Below are 23732 nucleotides of genomic sequence, written 5' to 3'. Positions count from 1 at the left end.
TATATAATAATAATAATACTTATTACAAGAGGTGGGTGGCTGGGGTGTAACTTTGTTTTTTACTTGTTTATCTTGACTCTCCCAGAAACCCCAACCACATTTTTTTTAACATCCAAATGTCAATTTGGAGCCAATGCAATAACCAAACAGCACAGGAGCCACAGTTATCACCAAAACAAACAACTAATCTTTTTGTGCTCTTCTGCAATGTTTGCTGCCTAAAAAACTGGATCACAGTGCTCTTGTCGGTAATTACTACTACAGCGTTGGCCTGTCATGTTGTAATCCAGATGTCACTGCGGTTGTTGAAATGTTTTGGCCAGTCATTTGTTGCGCCCAGATTTGAAAACATCTGTCTTCCATATGGCACTTCTTAATTATTAATGCAACGTTTACAGTGTGGTAGTAATGTGTGAAATTGAACTCTGACAAAAATGAAATGCAAAATCATTACTTTGTGAATGTGCACATAACAGTCTTTGCAAGCTGTAACTCAGTTTTGGCACCAATTTTGACAGTCCAGCCGTCTCTCTGTGCAAACGGTGTGTGTTTGTTGTCAGATTATCACTGCTGTGCTGGCACACTTTTACTTACTTGTTACAGTGAGACATGTGATACCTGCATACAGTCATAGTATACTACCATGCCTCAAGTTGTTCTGATAATATGACTGGAGAGAGAGCCACCAGTCAGGGTATCACAGTAGGTATCATCAGTGCATACTGAGCATATTATACATATTTTTCGACACAGCAACTGAGACTTTTACAATCACTGATAAAAGCAGTTGCACAAACAAGCCTCGCCTCATCCATCAGAAAAAAAATTACAGTCCTCTTATGTGTGTTTATGTATACTGCAGGGAGGGAAAATTGTTACAGTGCACCTATTGATTGTGTTGCTTATAGTTACTATTAGCAACCAAGTTTTTCTTAAAGCTTAACATCTAATAGACCACTCCAAAGTACCGTGTTGTGATTATGGCAATGATGATGATGACGATGACAAGAATAATAAAGTATCCCAACCTACATTCTGCAGACTTTGTAAAATGCTTATGTTGATGTCTTTTACATTGCACAAAGTGAAAGCACTATTATGAAATAATTTTATTGGAGAGAAAATTATGGTTGTGAAATGCACTCAGTAATCAGTTGGTAATCAGCAACTGTTTCAATGTTAACAGGAAGAATCAAAAGAGAAAAAAGGAGAGTACCTTGGCAAATGCTGCAAAAAGAGCAGCCGTCTAAGTGCACTGTGCATTATGTCCTTCTGCTTGTTGCAGGTCAAAGACAGTCGGCATAAGAAAATGTCGTCTTCAGTGCCAAAGGATGAACAAGAACTCACTTATTGCTTGATTAGTCCACACAAAGGAGTTCAGCAGGTTTGTTTTGTAGAGCTAGAAAAAATGGAAAGCACTTTACTGGGGGAAATTTTTCAAATTCTGTACATGTTATAGTTACTGTATATAGTTGAATGGTGCCTAACACTTAAAAAACTCAGTCATGATTGAATTATGAATTATTTGATGTGATAAACTGATGTATCCCCTTTAATGTGGCTCTCAGTGTTAATTGTTCTGTGACAATCATTCCAAAATGACAAGTGTTGATTGGAGAATTGTTTGGTATGGCCGTGTGGCAGCTGTTCAGGACTAATTGCAGTGTTGACTTAACATTACTGATGTGGATAAAACATGGGCACAGAGCTAATTAGTAAAATCAGTTGTAATGGGAAAACCTGCCTTGAAACATTTGACACTCAAAATCAGCCAATACTCCATTATCCTGAATTTATTACCCGATCATGTACTTTGTTTTATTCTGTTAATGTCCAAAATTCCAAAAATGTTGATTATTTGGCCCAATGTAAATGTATCTTCAGGCGACAATGGAGAATGATAGCACAACATATTTTCAGATATGTAAAACCCTTGGTGGTAAATGTTATTTTCAGGTGGTATCCAGCAGTTAACAGTTTAGAGAAAACACAATTCACACATACAACTGCATGCAAATAGAGTCAAATTTAGTGGCAAAAACACCCATGCCTCCTCCATGCTTTGACAGGTATATATAACACCCACTGTTAGAGCAATTTCAAGCCCTTATAATTTCCTTCTTTTTTTCAGTCACTTGAATGCATCACCTGACCTGGTCTCTCGGGATCCTCTCAGGTGTGCTAAATTAATCGAGCAGGAAAGATGCCAACAGGGTATACTCTTCAACTGCCTTGTGTTTGGTGAAATCTTAGTTTTATTGTTTCATAAATTCTCTTATCTCCTCATCGTTTTGAAGTTTGTTTTCATAAAGGTGTTTTTTTTTTTGGTGGGGGAAATATTTGTTTGGGTTTTTTTAATTTCATTTAAATGCAACAGTAGCTTCAACCAGCAACTCTCCTCACATCCTGAAAATCAGTCGACTCTAGGGGCACCCTGGATCATCAAACAAAAGAGTGAGTACAACCAAATACAACGAGTTGATCACTCATATGTGTATACATGAAATTATCATTTTTACATTTAGGAAAAACACAAATGTAGCAACTAGGACTCATATATGGTACCGTTTTATACATCTGCTAGTAATGAATGCCCATTTATCTTTAAAACTTTTGTTATATATTTTTTCTAAAACCTGTTTTCATTTTTTAATATGTACATAGAAATACTTTTTTTTATAAAAAAAAAAAATAAATAAATTTTTTTCATATGTAGTTGTACGATAAATGAAAATTGAATACCATTTTATGCCAGTTTATTTGTATGAATACATGGTAATATGAGGTTGGGACTCAGTAGTGTTACAATTATGGCAAAACCATGTGTTTTTTTATTAATTCAAAAATTTGCGTGACCTTAACATTTACTTGTAGGTGCACATCATGAATGCTGCATGCATAACAAAATCATGGATTTTGTTATGGACATATCTCATAAATGCATGTCTGAGATGCCAATGTATGATGCCAAATACAAAGAAGCCAAAGGTGCACAGTAAAATGAGAATCCTGTATTTTGTCCATAAATAAAGTTGTGGGTAAATCAGCTGATCAGCTCACACAGTCGCCACATAAGTTAGACTGAATTTGCCTCTCTTTACCGTTTTATTGTTTTAGCTTCTTGTGATGCGAGCAATCCTTCATCATTTGTGGCTTTATGTCAAGGTGTCCCTTCTCCTAGTGATGTGCCGTTAATTCGCTCTGTTGACACTCTTCATGGTAGAATCTGTTAATGTACTATTCTTAAATATAATAATAGCACTTTCTGTTGTGGTAGGAGGCTGTTTCTTTTTCTCGTGTCACATCTTACTGGTATAATTTTCTCCACCAAAGAAGGCTATTAACCTCACTTCATTATCTCACTTCAAATAATTTAAAAGGGCTGTCCACTAAACTTATACATTTTTTATGATTTTAATTAGCATTGTTATAAAGTATTTCTTTAAAAAACAATCCAGAACGATATGTGTTTTGTGTTATTTCTCCAAATTCTCTTACGTGCTTGGATTTAAGTAAAAATGGAGTGCTATCAGATGAACCAGTTTAATAAGATCATAATCATAGGCGTACATGACAGATCTCACAGGAGTCAATAATAAGCAGATTTTTTCCTGGTTGATTGTTTTTTCTCTTCCTCTCTTTGTGCGTCCGCCTGCCCGTCTGTCTGTCTGCTGCTACTGTTACTATGGTTACGGAGTCACAAGCAGGAAACAGCTTAACCATTTTACAGGCATATGTTCTGTCAAACTTTGTTCTGTTTTTCACAAAAGTAAATATTTCCAGCAGCAGTGTTCTATGTTATTAGGTAGGGTCGTGCAGCTTTTAAACAATGCACTTAGTTTGTGTCTTCTTCTGTTAATTTTATATTTATGTAAGCAAATCTCTGACAAATGTAAGGCACAATATCCCTCCACATGTCTGGCGAAAAGTTTTCCAGCCATCACACATAAGGAATCTCTTTCTCACTATAGTTTAATTTAGAGGTCGACCAATATTGGTTTTTTAGGACTGATAACAATTCTTAGTAGTTAATGACACAAATATTTGGAACCAATATGCATTTACAGTAAAAAATGAAAATGTTTCTGTCAGTATTTAGAGTTTGGAATATAATAAACTCCAACACAAAACTTTGTTTCAATGCCTTTGGGAAGTGTTGAAACAAAACTGCGACTTTCAACATATACATATACAGCAACTTCACAGCAACTTTTTTTTTTATAAAGTCAAGTGATTTAGAATTTAGATGAAAAAAAAACCCAAATAAAAATAACTCCCTGAAGTTTTACAAAGTAAAAGTTTCTCTAATGCTGAAACTTTGTTTGCACTTTTTTGTATTTAAGTAATTTTAGCAGCAATCATAAAAACGAAACGCTAATACAGATAATCAGCAAAATGTCAAATTTCGGCCCAGATAATCCATCTACTCCTAGTTTAATTGATTGTTAATAGAAAAAAATCTGAGTGAATATAACCTTTTTTTGTAAAAGGAGATTTTTAGCAGTGAAGTGCTACAATTACCATTGCACAGTTACACACAGAGATGTTCATGGATTCCACTTTGCTCGCAGATGCCACCTCTTGATTGCTAGTGTACACAATTCCTCTGTGTTATAATAAAAATATAAATTAAGTTTAAGTCCATCTGATTTTTAATTACATTTAAATCTGCTCTGTAAATGACTTCTTCTGTGTCCTCCCTTGACAAAAAAAAAGAAGAAAAATCAGAAACCAAAAGGACAGATCATAGTCACAAGACCATAGTAGCGAAACAGCTACAATAAAAACATAAATTGATGCCATTTGGGTTGTTTGTTGGTACACTTTATGTTGTCATTAGTTGCACTGTCTGTGCTTTGTATGTCTTTTCGACATTCTTTGCCCAAAAACAAGGGATTTGGGATTTTGAGTATGCGACCTCTGATTATCTGGCTCGGAACATATTTTGGCTTTGACCAGCACCTGGGCTGAGACTATTTGAGGTCAAAGACTTGAATGAGCGACAAATTGTAAGTCTGAGAACTGGCTCAGCCTATAGCTATCTTAGCTTGGCTGTATAGCGTCCTGAAGGGAGTAAAGTAATCACACCAGTATCATGGATTTTGGTCTTGGACTGTCTGATTGTCAGTCACAGAAGGGGAAGTCAAGGACATAAAAGGATAGTCTAACTTTATGTATGGAAAGATTGCAGGTATTTAAAAACAACAAAACTAATGCTGGTTTTTACTTCTCTGCCCTCTCATGTAGGACTAGGAAGGACTGGATGCTCTTTTTCACTTCAGTATAACACCCTGGCAAGCTGTTGGTGTCACTCAAAGACATTCAGGGACATGCAGATCCAGCTCAAAGACTTTGTCTTCCTTTCAAATAATAATAAAAAAAAATCAGTAGATTTAGTAAAGCATTTTGAAATTATTTTTTGTCTTCAGCAAGGGATAACTAAATATGATTTTAGTTGGAATTTAAAAGCCCCCCTGCTGGTACAGCAGTGATGGCACCGTGTGGGACTGGTAATGAATCTGAGGCAGAGAGTGGCAGAATAAAATTAGAGACTTATATTAAGAGATCACAGAGTGAATATTTATTATTTAAATTATATTTATTTTACAATACAAGTCATTGAAAAAGCCATAACCTGAAGCAAAACTTTTTATTAGTAGTAATTTTGTAACCTTTTTTCATTATTTTTAACAGGCTACATGACTCAGCCCAAGTACAAGCTGCCTCCAGGAGCTGGTCCAGGGACATGGAGGGTTTTGCTACACCTCTCATAGGAAGCTCCACTGAGAGTCCACCGGCACTTCAAAGGTAACTCTGGACCTGATGGGTTCTCCTAGATGCTCTAAACAAAGCTCCAGGGATCCCCACATCTCTCTGGATCAAACAAAAGTTGACAGTGATGTGCTTTTTCATTTCACAATATTGCAAAGATTTGTTTCACATGTCAGGTTATAACAAAACTGCAGCGATCTAATACCAGCAAGTGTATTGATATTTACAAAGCTGCTATGTTTTGGCCATTTTGAACCACTAAAGTAATGGCTGTTTAACAAAGTTTTGCAGTTGTATTTTAATGAATAATTAAAGATCAGTCATTTCCCACAGTCAAAGGCATTTGTATGCATAAAAATGATAACAGTAATTGGCTGTGTATTTTAATAAAACATAAGAGACACACAGAAGCAGTTGTATACATTGTTGTCTCTTTATCCTTTTTTATTGTTTTGCCATATTGTTTGCAAGCACAAAGGGTTATTATTTGTGCTTGTGATAACTCACTTATAGGTATTTGTATTTAATAGACACTGAATTGATATTTAACATTTATGTTTACAAATACAATATATATTTTTTAATATGCTATGTTGATACATGATGTTTTTATTTCATGTTATATAACTTTATTTTTCAGCTTTTGATCCAACACATACATGAAATTCACAATTGTATATGTAAAATACTAATGCGTCGGATAAGCAAACAACAAGAACATCATCTCTGGCAACTGCAAGTGTAAATTAAAATTATTATAAATTATTATGAAGATAAATAAATAACAACAGCAACAACACAAGTATACCTAAAGTTTAAGTCTGGGCATGTATGTCCATCTGTCAAATATGTTCTACATATAAGTGACTGATATAGTGTCATGCAATATATGATCACTTTATTATTATTATTATTATTATTATTATATGCAGTACATGTCCATAAGAAAATTGTGTCATTTTGAATGATGACATCTATGACACTTACTTGCAACATATAGGTATAAGTTTATTCTACATATCCAGGGTATGAATACAGGAGTAACCAGCATAATTTGTTCAGTAAATCTATTTTTGCAAAGATCTTTTGCTTTGTAAAATAACAGCAACACTAAAATACAGACTATATTGGAATAGCCTACCCGAAATTTTTTTTCTGTTATCTGCATTTTTCTTCCCTGGTCTCTGTCACTATTAAATTGCATCTTCTTCTCTTGTGCGAGATTTACTCACTGCGGTTCAACAACAATACCTGGTGATGGACACTATCTTTAAGGTTATTAAGTCCACTTGTGTTGGCCGTGTAGTTTTCTTGGCCGGATTGTTTGGCTCCTAAAAGATGCTCTTGATGGATGGAGTGAACCCTCACCACTTAAAATGAAAGAGAGGAACAACGCTGCTGCTTGGAAAATAACTGAAGAGGAATGCTTGTGCCACTTAAAGCTGGCATTAGTGTTGTCAAAATTGGCTCAATATGTTGTTCAAAAATCTCTCTCTAAAAAACGTGGGTGTGGGCAGGTAGAGCGGGTGCCCCATGTACAGAGGCTACATCTTTACCGCAGCTGCAACATTTGATTACAATCTTGACCCTTTGCCGTATGTCATCCCCTCTTTCCCCCTTTCACACTCAAAACTTTCCTAGCCAGTAAAGGCAAAAGGCCACATAGATTTGAACCATTCGAATATCTATTTATGTGCATAATTTTTACAAGAGAGCGAACCAAAACAAAAAAAGGCTACTTGTGTAGGCAGGGCTGCCTATTGCTGATGAAAACATATGAAGGGAAAAGACAGGTGATTTTTGGATCAGTGGATTGCAACCTTTGATGTGTCATGGACCTCATTTGTTAAGATATAAAATTAAGAACTTCCATGTGAAAAGATTTGGGTTGTTTGTTATGATTTAGACCACAAATATATAGTTGTAAACTGCAGCTGAGGAGATAGCTGTGGAGGAGGTGAAACCTATGATAAGAATTTTCACTCATATAACTTTTACTCACATTGGGCTCACTGCTTAAGTAAATTAGATGGTGAAAATAAACTCTTCCCCATTTTTCCGAGGACCTCCTGGAACTCCCTCAAGGACCTCTGGTTGAGAACCACTGTGCTCGATGACCTTGACTTTGCGGATTATTTTGCTCTCCTTTCACACACACAGATACAAATGCAGGAGGAGAAGAACATGCTGTGACAAAATCCCCAGGGAACGAGGAAAAGAGGTCGCCCTTCAGGAACAGCTGGAGGTGTCTGTGCAGCAATATCTGGGAGTGGGCTCAGCTGGGGACATCTCCAAAGAACTACCAAGAAATGAGTGAGGTGGAGGACATTAGTCAATGACCTGTGCTCCCTAGAGGAGCAAAATGCTAAAGTCAGGTAAGTTAAGCTTTAAGTGGTTTTCATTTCTCTACAAACACCACCATTGAATCAGCACTTTATAATTAAAAGGAAATAGAATAAAAGTGCATATAATTTAATATTCTCAACATTTTCACCTGTGAACTTGACATTTTACCACACTATGAAAAGTATTTTATTTTATTTTATTTTACTTTATTTATGATTTACTTATATATTCTATCTTTCAATGACTATTTATTACTAAACATTTACTATTTATGCAAATTTGTACTTGGGCTTTTCAGCAGTATATAGGTGAATGAGCACAAGTAGTTTGTGTTTTAAATTATATAATTTGCTTACTTGTGCCAAGAAAATGGCCGCATTTAAAACCTCCATTTTGAGGAAAGGTTGCAGTGCAGGCAAAGGTCAAGCTCATCTAACAAGCTTTCATTTCCTGCAGGCATTGTGGGTGCAGCAGAGGCTGGCCAAGTTTAACAGGTTGGCTTTGTGATGTTTCTTCGCAGATGCATCACAAATAAAGAACCTGTCAGAGGAGTGATGCATTGTTCATACAAAGTGAAGCAGTCATAGACTGAGAAAAAAAAATAATGTCCCACTCAAAGGTTACCAGTAGCTATCAGTATTTTTAAGCTGGAATGTTTTACTCAGTGCAAGAGTTATGTTGTAAATCAGTCAACACCCCTTAAATTCATACTTTGACCATTCCACCGGTTTTTATTGGCGCTCTTGCATGACATATGCTATAGTGACATTTGGCTCTTAAAGGACATAAAAAATGTATATGAATTTTTATGAAATTATCCAAACTGTAAATACTCTATCTGCATTTGGAGAAGAATTGGCAGTGTCATTCTGCTGGACTCCAGACAGAGACACATTTAGCCTCCAGCAGTGAATATATGGAGCATTTAGCAGCTAAAGAGACGGATATTTCCCTCAGGAAATGATGCAGGCCAAAACGGAGCTTTACTCAAAGTGGACTCAAAAGTTATGAGATGGTTTTAAACAAGAAATGAATGCTAATGTTGCACCATATCTAATGTGTAAATAAGAAAATGAAATCTAGTTTGACATATAACCTTAAGAGGTGGTATAAAGTCAGTTTTGTCTTCATAGCTTGTATCCCAAATTGACCCCCAAAAATCACTCAATACAGGTTTAGAATGCTTTTTCTTCATTTTCAAATGCACACAGTGCGTCAGTGCATGTTTTAAGAGGCTTTCTTTTTTACATGTGTCTTTAAAGACACACATTTCACTCACTTTCCAATTATGTTATGCATCTTTCAGCTAAAATCTGCTTTTTTCACAGTCCTCAAATCAACTGACCTTCCTACTGTTACTTAAACTACTAATGCAAAGTTACAGATTTCTTCCTTCTATTTTTCCTCTTAGGTACACTGTTAGTTTTTTTACTTTTCAGGTCAGCATGCCTCAATTTAGGGAAAAGACAGCTGCACACCACAACATTCTCCCTAAACTATCAAGGCACAGCGTGCAGCTCGTGTTTCTGTAGCTATTTATGTGAGATTAATAGCTTTTGTTTAATTTCAGCCCAAAGGAGGGTTGAGTATTAAAAAAATAACCCAGGGGAGAACCATTTAGTTTCTTACTTATGGAGTTTTAATATCTTTCATGATGGTACAAAATGTAATGATGCACTGGTCCATTAGTGTTTTTATAATGGCTAAAGTGAGTGTTAGGCATTTAGTTAGCATCTTATTGTGTCAAGCAATACATGGACCCTAAAAGGAATATTCAAACATTTTTGAAAGCACACTTGTTAATTTTTTGTATTTTTATTTTCGTCAGCATCAAAACCCCTGCAAAAAGACTTATTTCACTATCTAGATTTAAGCCATCCAGTTCGATAACATTTTGAAAGTCTAAAAGAGCAGAAAGATTAATTTCTATAGATCACCATTCAAACTAGCAAGGCGCTAAACTGGAAGTCAGTTGCTCTGGCAGCGGAAGTTAGTGGGCACACTCGGCCGCGCCTGGCTGATTCTCAACTGGAAAAAGAGCTTTTTCTGTTTCATGCACCAATGAGTAGCTCTCATGGGAAGGAACAGGGCCTTGCCCCCATCGCTGTATCCAGACTTCCTGTAATACATCCATGGTTTCTGCAAGTCTGTAAAATCACATAATACTGTGTTTGTGCTAAACTAAGCGAACAGGCTCTACTTTCATATTAAGTGCAAAGACATGTGAGTGGAATCAATTTTCTCATCTAACTCTTGGCAAGAGATCAAATGTGCATCTTTACCAAAAGTCAAATCAGTGCAAGCGTGCACACCACAGCCAATTCATGTAGTTGCTTCTCAGAATAAATGTCGGTAGTTTAACTGTGCATTTGGAGTGCTATTAAGATAAATATTTCTTTTATCGCATAAGTTCTGGTTAAAAAATCTTATCTGTCTGAGATTTTACTCAGAGTGAAATATTGTTTAATAAGGTCCTCGGTGGTATTGGTTTGAAGATATGCTCCAGACGGCTGAGTAGTGAAATAGCCTTAGGCGTCCTTGTAATTCTAGTGCTGATCCCAAACGGCATCTGTTTGTGTGCGAAATTATTCAACCGGCCTCCTGTTCATTTCGTTCATTCTTTTTTTGCGACCAAATTCTTCAAAAGTACTTCAAACTAGTTAGTCATGTGTATTGAAGTTATGCACCCTCAGGGACTGAGTAGCTTGTAGGAATTGAAAATGAACAAACTGCATTAATCTTGTCTTTATCTTCACTTAAACTGAGGGCATATAGAACATGCTCTCACACAGTCACAACACAAAGTAGTTTAATCCTTTAGCCCTCTAGTCTCAGCAAACAATTTCTTATATGCCCTTTGAGGGTCCCAAAAAATAGATGTATGAGTTATTTGGCATGACAGTGTGAAAGGTCCGCATTGTTCAAAAACTCCACATGAACCCGTCACTTAGCAACAAGAAAATGAGAGAGCGGGAGCCAGGACCTCATAAAATAGTTCTAATCCACTTCTCACTGATTTTAGACAAGATACACGATTACCAGCACTTTTTCACCGTGGTGACCTTTTGAGAGCATAATCACAGTCTGTGTAAATGTGTTCCTTTAGAGCTCAGCAGCTGGCCAAAGATCACGAGCGTTAAAAGATAAATCGTTCTAAGATTTGGGGAGTACTCCTTCCATCCTGCAACAAAGGGCACCAACCAAAACTCAGATGATTTCTGGTTGGTGCCCTTTTTTAATGATCTTTTTTCCCCACACCAAAAATTTATTTTAAGATGTTATGACAGAAGATTTATGCAGTATTCTAAGTTTTAACTGACTGATCTGGAAGTTTACAGTACACAGAAATTGGAGCAGATTGAAAGTTCTCTTCTTTTTCGTCACCACAGGGGCACACCAGCAGCACCAGCTTTTAAGATTTCTATCTTTCTAGGCCAGAGACACCATGAATGTGTGGGTTCCTGTCCCACGCACTGTAATACTGCTGCACTCAATACTAAAAAGCATAGTATGTTATGTGATGTTCTGTTAAAATGTAGCTTGCACATTTTTAGCATTAAAGGAGCTGTAGGCGATATTCAGAGCATTCCTATGATTCAGTGTCTGAGGCTGGATTGTCTGCACATGGTTCTCAACAGGGCAGTGGCAGAGCCGGTGGCTAGCAGCTAAAGGTGCTAACTCAATTAACTATAGATATATATACATAGATCCCACATTGTGTTGGCCTCGTTGCTGCGATACGTCAGCACGTCCACCACTTAAGATGTGTCAGGTCTGCCCTATAAACAAATACAAGTAAATGTAAAAATGGTGGGGTTTTCTGAATAAAAAGCACTAATGTTTACATTTAACTGAAAATGAACAAAGTCTGCAACTGGCAGTGAGTCTGCTTTCTTTTCTTTTAGCAGTGATGCAAAACAGAAAATTATGGACCCTTATTTTACTGTATACAATAACATTTCATGGTAAAAAAAAAAGTAAACTTGTAGTTGGCTACTATTATAAATATGCAAATTACATTATGTATGTCAGTTGTCCATATTTTGTTTGATCAATATCATATGAAGACTAAGTGCTATAAAATAAATATTAAACTTGATTTTCAAGACAGTAAATGCAAAATATATATTCAGTGTAGTAGAGAGTGTTTTGTCTTACAATGAACTGAATTGCAGGCATGGTGAAAGATAATTCATCATTACAAGAAATTTTGAAAACATGAATTTGGCTTATTAATACGTGTAGAGATGACCCTATGTAATATATTTGAATATGTGCATTAGTCAGGTGATTGCAGCCTTTCAAAGTATGTGGAATATGTACAAATTTGGGTGCATTACTGTTCATAGGAAAATGTACAGTTTGTGAGAACACCTTGAACGACAACATCCTGCTGTCAGTGGTAAGTGTATCAGCAATTAAATTACACTCTCATACTTTTTTCGGTCACCAAAGAGCGGTAGTTCATGGTATCAGTAGTAAATGAATCAGTGTAAACAGGTCTTTCACTGTATGTCATTTCTCTCTTTTTATATTTACATCTTTTAAATATGGGGAGAGAAAGAGAGTGGGTTGTAATATGCAACAATGATTCAAGGTTCCAATTGATCCAGGGAGTCAGGAACATTGCGGTTACACGGTACATGTCTCAGCACCCCTCATTCCTATTTCTTTTCATTTTTTAAAAGTCTGCGATGCAGGTAGTGTTGTAGTTTACTCCCTTTACTTGTCACTTTGACCGAGGAGATCTGAGGAGATCGAACATTTCAGTAAAAAAACATCCTGCAGTCTATCTGAGGAGAGAAATCCAAAACAGCCAGTGAACATCGGCAGGCCTTTATGGCTCAGACAGCGAGAGGAGGAGGAGGAAGAGGAAGCTCATTTGGGCTGCCAGCCAGTGTCCCTCAGGCTACATGAAACACTGATGGACTTGATAGATTGGCGAGAGCACCGGGGGGGGTTTGGGCTGAGCTGAGCACTGACCGAGCCCCAGTGCTGGGAGGAAAAATAAATCTGGCTGACACCAGCCGAGTGAGATCCGCTCCACACAGAGCCTCCATCCAACAACTCGGCTTATCGAGGAACAATCAAAAGTTAGATTGTGTTCGAGGATAAACATACCACGTGTGGTCGCTGTTATAGTGAGGAATGTCTCAGATCGGAGGGGGGTATAATACAGCTGCTGAGTTAATTTCCTGTCAGAGCATAAATAAAGAAATATGGAAGGATATTCATTGTTTTTGGACATTGATTGACATGAAAAATGTTTTATTATTTCAGATGTGCCTCAGGAAAAACTTGATGCATTGAATAAAAAATGCACAGTGAAGCGTCAGCACCAGGCATTTCATCGGTGGTTCACAGAGACAGGAACATCAAACTAAAAATTGTTCTTTCATTGCAAATATACATATACAGTGTAACACATCCAATATGTATGGTTATATATATATATATATAGAGAGAGAGAGAGAGAGAGAGACAAAACCATATATCACCTGTCATGCAGGATGTCTAGCCTAAACCCAAGGTGTTATTTGACAGGGTTTTTAATCAGCCAAAGTAAATGTTGTCTCTGGATCCCCAGGGGGTACAGAGAGGGAGGATAAGGGAGGGTGGGAAGGTGCAGGCAGTGACAGTGATGTGCCTCTTTCCATTAGTCAATCCTGGTGTGATGGAGACAATGCTAAATCTCCTGATGGAATCTCTGCAGCGTCGCAGATAGGCTCCATAGACGCAGTCAGCCAACTCCATCATCCGTCCTCCCAAATGAAATATAATGGAGAAAATAGCCAATGGGTGATGGAGATTGATTCAAAAGAAACATGAGTGGTAATCAATATGGTTTGTTGTGCAGCCAAGCAACATAAGACTCCCTGCACCACCCGCTGCTTACCCGAGGCTAAAGTTGGGTGCCATCATGCTGCCTGTTTGTAATTTATGATAAAGTTGTCACTTTCAGAACAATATGTCACAGCTGAGGGAGTCCAGCTCATAAGGAAAATAAGAGGTTTTTGTCCTCGCAAAAGAAGAAAGAAGTTGCTTGCGCTGTTAAATTCTGTTTTGTTCATGCGGTGATGGATTGATCCAAGGTATCCCATAAAAAGTTAGAACTGAGTGATGCATTTAAAGTGATTGTGAATGACAAATGATACAGATGAAATGTTCCTGTGCCACTGTTGCAAAATAGAGTTTTTATGCAAACTTACATAAATATTTTAAAGATCCAGTGCATGGGATTTAGAGGGATATATTGACAGAAATGGACAGACATTGAAATAGACTTGTTTTAATTACTCACCTGAATATAAGAATCGTTGTCTTTTAGTTACTTCAGAATAAGCTGTTAATATGTAAATGGAGAGCAGGTCCTTGTCCACTGAGTTCATCATGTTGCTCAGAATGAACAAACCAAACACTGTCTATAGACAGGGCCATTCACATTTTCAAGATGGCCACCATAGTTATCCTACAGGCTTGGCACACCAGAGAAGTTTTAGTTAGGTGGGATATACTACCTCTGCTGCTAGATGCCACTAAATCCTACACATTACACCATTAAAAGCATAGTTTGACACAGCCTATTGGGAAATGATCCTTGATCTTTTTGCTTTCTTGCCATGAGTTGGATGAGGAGATCGATACTGATGTCATCTCATCTGTGTTAGTTGGCTTAGCTTAAAGACTGGAAACAGTAAGTCCTAAACAGCTACAACACAACAGCTTGCGGTTTTTGTTTTTTACCTTGGTTTTTGTATTGCTAAAACAAATGAGATATGTGTTAACTAGAAAGCTTTGGAGGTGGCAGAAGGTGGATTTGTTTTGCACCTAATTTCCACTCTGATGTGTTTGCAAAACAGCTCCTTCCATTTTTTTTTTTTTCAATCCAGAATTGAAAAATTTAACTTTTGCAGATTTCGGACAGACCGTATGCACTGTCTCCTTACTGCTCCATGCAAACATTCCACAAGATTATACAGCAGAAGACATCCCAAATGAACTTTTCCACTATTTCCTCTGTGGTGTTTCTATCCATTTGAATAAAGATGAATTTCCTTACATTGAACACGAAGGACTTACTTTGTATACTATACAGAAATACGGACACAATGCTGCTCAGCCATACTTCCAATCCAATCATTCCTAGTGGCCATTCACAGTTTTCTTAGCATCTGTGCCAGGCAAGCAATTCCACTGGACTGAATAGGGGGGCATATTGGAGTTGGACATCTAGTTTTATACATCTATGGTCTTGCTTAATATGTGGCAATCAAAGATGAAAGTTATATTGATCCTCACATTTCACTCAAAAAAAAAGAAAGTTGTATGTCATGCTATACCTTTATTTAAATAATGGTTACCATATATACATTGACTACGACATGCTAAAAGTAGGCTATTCAAAAAGAACAGTTCATTGCATTTACTGCAACCTAAATGCTCAAACAGCATTGATGGATCACAGAGAGCATGCCCGCAGTGATTTCATAAACTTTCTTCCCTCCACAGATAAAAGAGACAAAGGATTCAGTGAGATGACCCCAATGTGTCGACAGCACAACCTCAGCAGCAGAGACTGCCTCCTTATCAAAGACATTCTGATTTCTTGTGAGTTGCACATGGAACGAGGCTTGTAGGCCGGCATGGATGTCTGTAGATAACCGAGGCAGCTCAGCAGCAACAGAAAGTGATGATCAATAATGAATTTGTGGCAGGTCATAGCTCAAGAGCAGGGTAGTGAGGGGTGAAGCATACTTTTCTGTATCCCCATGGGGTGAATACAAATACTCTTCTTTTCGCAGTCAAAGTCAAGAATAGGATGTTGATGTGCGCGAGATCACAGAGGTCAACCGCTCCTGTTTTTTCCCAGCCACAGGCCAGCCATGGCAGCAGCACAGCAGGGGCAATAATATCAGTCGATGAGAGGTGAAAGGGGGAATTGGAAGGATGAAGTTTTACTTTCACTGTCAGAAATCATTTGTGTGTGATGTATAGTGTGGTGGGGAGGAGAAAACCATATGCAATGAGCATCTCAGTCATGGGGGATGTCATTTTTGCCAACAAGGGCTGAATAGTATACATACTGACAGTCCTCTCTGACAGCGTCTACCCAGCAGGCTCCACTTCATCTGCACACTGAATGCATTCTCCTTTATTTATTCATTCATTTCCACGTGGCCAAGTGCTGTCACTTTGATGAATGGGAGCTGGAACTGGCCAATTGTTTTCACTCGACGGGACAAGTCTCACACGCTCTGAACTTAAACGTCCTCCTTGTCAGAGGAGTTCTGCCATTCCCATGCTTTTCAGAGACCCACGTACTGCTGCCATTGTTCTCACACGTACATAAATACAAGCCCCCCACCTGACACCCCCGGGGCTTTTCTTATTAGTATCTACCTGAGGAATAGGGGCTGTTCACTTCAGTTTCATCACCATGGCTCAGAATGATTCATGCCAGATGGAAATTATGGAGTCAGCTCCAGCTTTTCAGGTGAGTGGTTTGGATGTAACCATGGTGGATGTGTGGAGGCAGTGTGGTGAGGCCTTGGTGCCATTGCTGCTGTCTTGGTTGACCTTTTCACAACTTTGAGAGCGCTAGCTAGGCAGCTGAAGCTAGTTTGTATCGATTGTTATTAAAGATGGACAATGTGTCTCCACTTCCCCAACTATAAAACCTGTAGTCAAAATTTCCCAGACACTGCCTCCTCCATCTTACACTGGGGACAAACTTTGAAGCTACGGTTGGTGCAGTAATGATATTTGCAACACTGAGTTACAGCCACTTGTGAGCAGAACTATTGATTATGAGCAATTCAAATGGAACACACAGCTATAAGTTATGATGTAAAACAACCATTTTACAGCATCAAGTAACTAATTAAAACTAAACAACACTAGAACAAACACTAGTGTCATAAGAATTACCTAAAATTAGGAAATCATTTCTTTTCTAAATTTCTAAATTTTTAAATTTTCTTTGAATTGTGCTTTTAGTTTTTAAGTTGGGAATTCTTGCATTGTATACCTTTAAGCAAAGTATTTCATGAAAATTGCTTTATTATAGAATTATAATGTACAAAAACATAATGCTTATAGGCTTGTGCTATTCTTGCACTATGTTAAAACTGACTATATATTTGTAGAGATTTAGATGAAATTATTGATACTTCTATCATGTCTGCCTCACAAATATGAAGCAAAGTCATCTACCTCCAAAAGAATTTTTCTGCCTTCCCACACCCAGTCTTTCAGATATGAGCCACAGAGTTATCAAACACCTAGCACTTACAATGACACTGATCATCCCCTCAATCAACACTTCACATTACTTCCATCTGGCTGGAGATCCAGGACTCTTGAATGGAGTAGAGCTTGTTTCAGCAGTAGTTTTGTCCCCTCTGCAGCAGCTCTAAACAATCTGCCTTGTTGACATTGTTGTGAGCTGCATGATGAATGCATTCATGAAGATTCTGCATGCAGTCTTTATCTATATCTTGGTCTGTGTATGTGTATATCAGTATGTTTCTGTGCACTGGCTGTGAAAATAACTATCCCTCTGGGACAATAAATCAAAATCTAGGATACTGATAGAAGAGTGATATATATATATATATATATATACACACACATATATATATATATATATATATATATATATATATATACATACACACACACACACACACACACACACACACATATATATATATATATATATACATTGGCATACACATAAACATAAACATTGGCAAATATTTGGCTCCCATTCACTGCCAGTGAACATGAGCAAGGAAATGAATAAAATAATCTTATCTGGTGGAAATGTAAATTTGCATCTTGGCATTGCATGGAGTTCAACTTCACAGCTTTAAACAAAAGCAGAGGAGTGATTATTGATTGTTGTCCTACCTATTCAACTAATATTGTATGACACTGGCCATTAAAAATATAAACTTCCCATGGCATCCAGTAGCTCAGCTGGCAGAGTGGCACCCCATGTACAGAGGCTAAGTCCTCGCTGCAACGTGTTCGATTCCGGCCTCGGCCCTTTGCTGCATGTTATCCCCCTCTCTCTCCCCCTTTCACACTTAGCTTTCCTATCTACAATAAAAGCAAAAGCCAAAAAAAAATCTTAAGACAAAAATGAGATGCTGCCCTGTTGTGAGTGAGTCGGGAGACAGGACAGGAATGTAAGGAAATAGAAAATGTTGCAACATCATATTTTATTTATTTATTAGCAAGCTAGCTAGCTGGCAAGCTACTTTCAATAGGACTCATTGGTCACTTGCCTGCATTTGCTCATGTGTAACTGTTCATTAAAGCTGTTCCTCCACAAGTGTTTCACTCACTCATCAAAACTACAAAATATTCTGAAATACAAATGCTACCACTTTATAGAACTTGTAGTTGTTCTTGTTCTTTTGTTTTTTGTTTTTTTTTTGGTAAATTGGATTCCTCCATTAGACTGACCAGTCTGTGAGCATAGCAAAATTTCATCTCTTGCACCGCATTTAAAGTCAGACCATGCAAGAGAGTCATTCTAATGAATATTTCACAGTTGTCAGAGGTGACACAAGGAGCAGAGATCAGAGTTTGAAGAGTGCAATGAAACAGAAGTTCATGAATGTCATATTTCATTTCTGACTGAATCACCTTAAGCTTTCGAATCACTGCTACTGTTTTATTGTAATGATGATAGTCACAATACTCACTTACTTTACCATGATGTTATGTAATATTAACCGTCACAGAGAGAAACCATACATGAAACAATTGACATTTTATTGTACATCTGTGATGCAGGCTAATAATAACCTTGGGGGAAAAGACAATGAACATTGATCACACCCATTCAGTCAATCCGACATGAACTGTAAACAGAGCCAATTAAATGTCAAAAAACATGCTGAATGGGCGTTACTCTTTTAATTTCTGATTGATTGCAGTATAACATTCATTTGCACAACGACTGAGCAAGTGGGTGTGAGCTGAAATGAAAAAACACACTGGCTGAACATATCATTTTGAAAGGCAGATGAGAAGGACCAGCAGCCTGTCACATATGACAAGCTGGAACAGATTTACATGCAGTGCAGAAAGAAACGTTCATGTGACAGATGCCATACATGCTATCATTGTCTCCAGGCTACAAAAAATAACACTTTTATTCTTAGATGATTTTCTTAAGACTGTTTATGCCATGACTTGTTTCACCAGTTGTCTCTAGGGAACCTGAACTGATTGTGACATTGTGTTTGGATTTCACACAACTGTTAATGTAATGATATGTTTATTGTGCTGCACTATTATATTTTTTCTTCTTCCTCTTTTCACTGTTACTATGTTTATAAGTACAATCCTTGGTTGCAGTGGATAATTGGGTTCCCACTGTCGACCTTGCAGATGTTGACTATATTCAAAATACTGCCATCTTCTACAGCTGACATCATTATCATCCTGCTGTCAAATCCTACATGACAGCAAAAAAAGTTTACTTTCTAAAAACAGTATGAAAAAACACACCTTCTGTCTTTGATGGTATGAAATATTTTAAAACACTTATTTACCCCAAATTTCCATCTCACTGATTCACCAAACAAACTGATTTCCTCTTCAGAGAAAGAAGTCTGATATGTGCCTAATCTATATGCATGAATAGATGTGCCACTGGGAATGCATAGCCTTCTCACCTGTCTCAGGTGATGAAGGAGGAGGAGAAATTATTACTATTTTTTAAACAGTTTTTTTTCATGCTGTCAGTATCTCGAGGAAACTAGAGAAAGCTGTCAGTCTGGAACTACAGCTGTAATCATCTTTCTCTGGCAATGTCAGTGGGTTGTCGACTTGCGCGAGTTACCTTGGCAGAATGAACAAAGACCGCGGGATGCTCGAGGAAGCCTCAGCACCCTATGAAATCCCTTTGTCTAGCAGTATCGAGTCTCACCCAGACAACGCTTCTTTCATGCACCTTTCGTCTGCTCAGCCCTCTGTCTTTTCATCTATGCCAAATGACAGTGATTGGCTTATTTGTCATATAATAGGCATGAATCATTTATATAACACACAGTTGGAACAGTTGGCAGCTAAAAGGTGCCAAAAAGGGCAACCAGGAACCAATGTGATAGAGGAGGGACACTGGTTGATTGCACACCATTGTGGGTTTTTTTTTTAATAAATATTACAGCATGAATGAAATTTTTGGCACCACTACTTAATACTTTCTGAAATTTTGCAAAGGTTATGATATATGTTAATTATACCTTTATTAATAGCCTAGGAATTAAAGTTACTGTTAATTAGTTTGGGATTTCAGCATTTTATGGCTCTATTAGCTAAATATTAAGCTAGGTCTGACACTGCTGCTTGATAATCTAAAGTACAACTGGGCCATACAATGGCTGGTTTGGGCATTTTGGGGGGGTGCGATTACGGTTTAGTGATGGCAGACCCAGAATCATGCCAGCCCATTTGGGCTGATTTCTGAAAACTGGATACAGCTCAGCTTATTATTTTCGTCATACCAAATTCTGGCCGATCGTGGGCAAGGTCAAATTTTAATAACAGGCTGGTGATGGAAGCATTTGCAGCTATGAATCAGGAACTATAGGCTTGACTGATTCTGGGGCGTTATTCATACTGAGCCTCAGCTGAGTCAGGCAGTCGAATGCAGCCCAACTTTTTTCCTCTGTCAGTCCAAGTTTTGGCCAGTGCTGGGCCAGGTGATTTTTTGATAATCGGCCAGTGATGCCAGTGTCTGAAGCCAGAGCCAGTCCAGTTTATTGGGCTCAATTGAACAACTGGATCCGGCCTCAGTTCTTTCGTCCGGCATGTGAAGTTCTTGCCAATGCTGAGCCAGGTAATTATTTGATAACAGGCCAATTAGGGCAGTGTCTGCGGCCAGAATTGGGCCAGTTTATTTTGTGGCGCATCATTATACCAACAATTAGCCAATTCAGACAACCAGAGGTGGCCTGACTTATTTCTTCCCTGTGTGTTGAGCTTGGCCAATGCTCGGCCAGGCCATTTTGCCACCCATGAGATGGTTTACAAATGCTTTATGGATCAGTCGCACATTGCCTGGTGTTCATGCATTTCATTTGGTAATAATGAAATACATGGTGGTAATGCACATTTCACATTTTCTAATGAAGTAACACATCTACACTTACACATCCTAATAAGCTGTTAATAAATGAGTGTTGGTCCAGACTCAACACATTTTTTAGAAGGCCATTTGTTTATTAGAAGATCATATTGATAAAGGGTTAGAGCTAAAAAAAAAAAAAGTGCCCATCTAGAAGATTAACTCCAAGATGAGGAACTTTTTACAACCTGGCAACCCAAAAGTCGTTCTAATTAATGGCTCACAACTGATCTATAAAGCATTTGTAAAAAGTGCATTCACTATCAAGAAAGTAATGAGTTAAGACCTTCTAAACAAACCCTCAGTAATGGCTAACTTTGTAGAATATTTGATCATGTTTTTAAACCTCAGGTAATTTGAATCTGCTATCTATGAGAGAAAAATCAACCACTACAGAATGGAGCAAAAAGACAATCTACTGATGTTCAAAAGTGGATATACTCAGGTGAGTGGTCCAGTTCCAGCACTTGGTGTTTTCCCAAAATAAATCCTTTCGGTTCCTCTGGGCACAAGGCAAATAAATAATCCACTTCCAAGTGATTCTTTATCCTGCAAGAGATAATATCTCTTCCTGGGAGATTGAAAGGGTAATTAACTGCTGTGTGTAGCCAACATTTACCGAAGTCTTTTAACTCCTGCAGTTAAAAGATAGATATATATTCACTGTCCAGTAGTCGCTGAAATAATTATAACCTGGCTGGTACATACAATAACACATAATAGTACAAGCATTTCCCATCAGCAGGGATTCGTATCTCTTGCTGCAAAACAATCAGTTGCCAGTCTGTTTTCTCCAAAGAGTGCAGCTTTGGCATGCGAAAGCTGCAAGCAGAGAGCTTTATTTCTGCTGTGGTATGGTTGAGGTTGACAGCCATGGGAGCTGAATGTGTTTTTTTGGTCCCACATGCTTGAGAGTGGTTGTTTGGGCGAGGTGCAAGTCGTTGTGGGAGCCCCGGCTGCACTTTGCAGATACACAAGCCTGCGCTTTCATGCCCAGACCCATCAAAATGGCCCTGTCAGCCTGCTATCTCCTGGGACTCACTGCTGCAGTACAGGGGGATTAAAGCTTTTTATGAAGCATTTTCACAGCCAAAGGTGTGCGCAATAGCAGCCTGTGTGCCATTTTCAACAACAAGGGTGAATTTAACTTTACTGGACGCTTAAAACTGGAACTGTGCAGGATGGAATCATGCATCCAATTTGGACAACTAATTGGACTACACAAGAGGGGGTGGGGTGGTGTTGGAGGTTTTCAACCAACACAAATGCACAGCAGAAAAAAAGAAGAGAAAAAAATCCCCTTTTTCTAGCCCATTGTTTTAAATCCAGTTAATTATGCTCAGAGAGAAGAGTGGCAAACTGTGCCAGATTGTGCTACACTTCCCATGGACTGGGAGGTGAATGTTACAATAAAAACTGTTATTGTTTATTTTTGCCCTAGGTGCAGCATTTAAGTTAATGCAAGAGCTGTCTGTCTTGGGAAAACTACCAACAAGGAACATGTGTGTTCATTCAATCCTCTCGTGTTAAAGGTTGCAAAATATGGAGCTATAGTAGCTGTTTTTATGCTTCTACACTACAGTTTCTTTTTAGCAGTGTTGTACTGTATTTCACTGATGAAATCCTGAAGAAGAGACCAATCTGGAAAGAAAGCTGTAGCAGCATTTTCAAATTTAGCACACAATCTGTGACAATTAACAATCCCTTCAGCCCATGCGTGATAAATTGCTTGTAGGAGAAGCCCATTTGTTACAGCCTTATCTTTTTAGACTGCTGTTAAGAAGACTGAACTATCCAGCATCAGACACCACTTGAAATTAGTGGAAAACAAATACAGATTATGGCTTCAGATTTAAGCTATATATGGGGTATATTTGCATGTAGCCTACCCCAGGACATGCTTGGGTGTACGGTGTCCAATCACAGTCTAATCAACATATCCCTAGCAATTTCTAGCAAAAAAAAAGAAAATCTGCTTCAAAAGATATTAGAGTGTGTTTTACTTTATGGCATGATGGACAAAAAAAAGACAGAAAACAGATTGAAAATTTGGCTTTTAGAATAATTTGTATCTGTACTAAAACAATTTAAGTAGGTATTTTATTCCATATCACATCTCTATGTTACACATATTCTCCTTTTGTTGTAAATAAAATGTATTTCTCCAAAATCCTACTCTTAATTTCTGAAATTTAGAATGAGATAAGAAAGAGATTTACTTTATGAAGCCATTTAAATTCCTATTTTCATCAAACCTCCCACCTCCACTTTTCCCTCCAACGTGGACATGGACACTTAATGATTTATAGCTGCTGGTCTAACATCTCTTCACTGCTTTTTTCAGCATTGCAACTTTGCTCTACAGTCTTATCCTCCTGCTGTAGTAATGTAGATGCTGTCCATGGTGCTGCTGTGTATATTATCTGTGCGCAAGCTCTGCCATCCAGTGGCTGACTGTTGGGAACAT

The 23732-nt window shown here is 37.9% G+C and overlaps 1 long non-coding RNA gene across 1 annotated transcript; it reads left to right on the top strand.

Moving 5' to 3' along the window:
• Positions 1 to 2209: 2209 nt before the first annotated feature.
• LOC148189802 (uncharacterized) lies at positions 2210 to 8141 on the top strand. Its single transcript, XR_015776332.1, has 3 exons — positions 2210 to 2454; positions 5695 to 5808; positions 7933 to 8141. It is a non-coding gene; the product is annotated as an uncharacterized LOC148189802 (long non-coding RNA).
• The last annotated feature ends 15591 nt before the right edge of the window (positions 8142 to 23732 follow it).

Source organism: Plectropomus leopardus, chromosome 4 (assembly GCF_026936395.1).
Source record: "Plectropomus leopardus strain MGB_pleo_1.0 chromosome 4, ASM2693639v1, whole genome shotgun sequence".
Taxonomy (NCBI): Eukaryota; Metazoa; Chordata; class Actinopteri; order Perciformes; family Serranidae; genus Plectropomus; species Plectropomus leopardus.
Note: the sequence above shows the minus strand (reverse complement) of the source record. Positions and strands in the feature narration are given on the sequence as shown.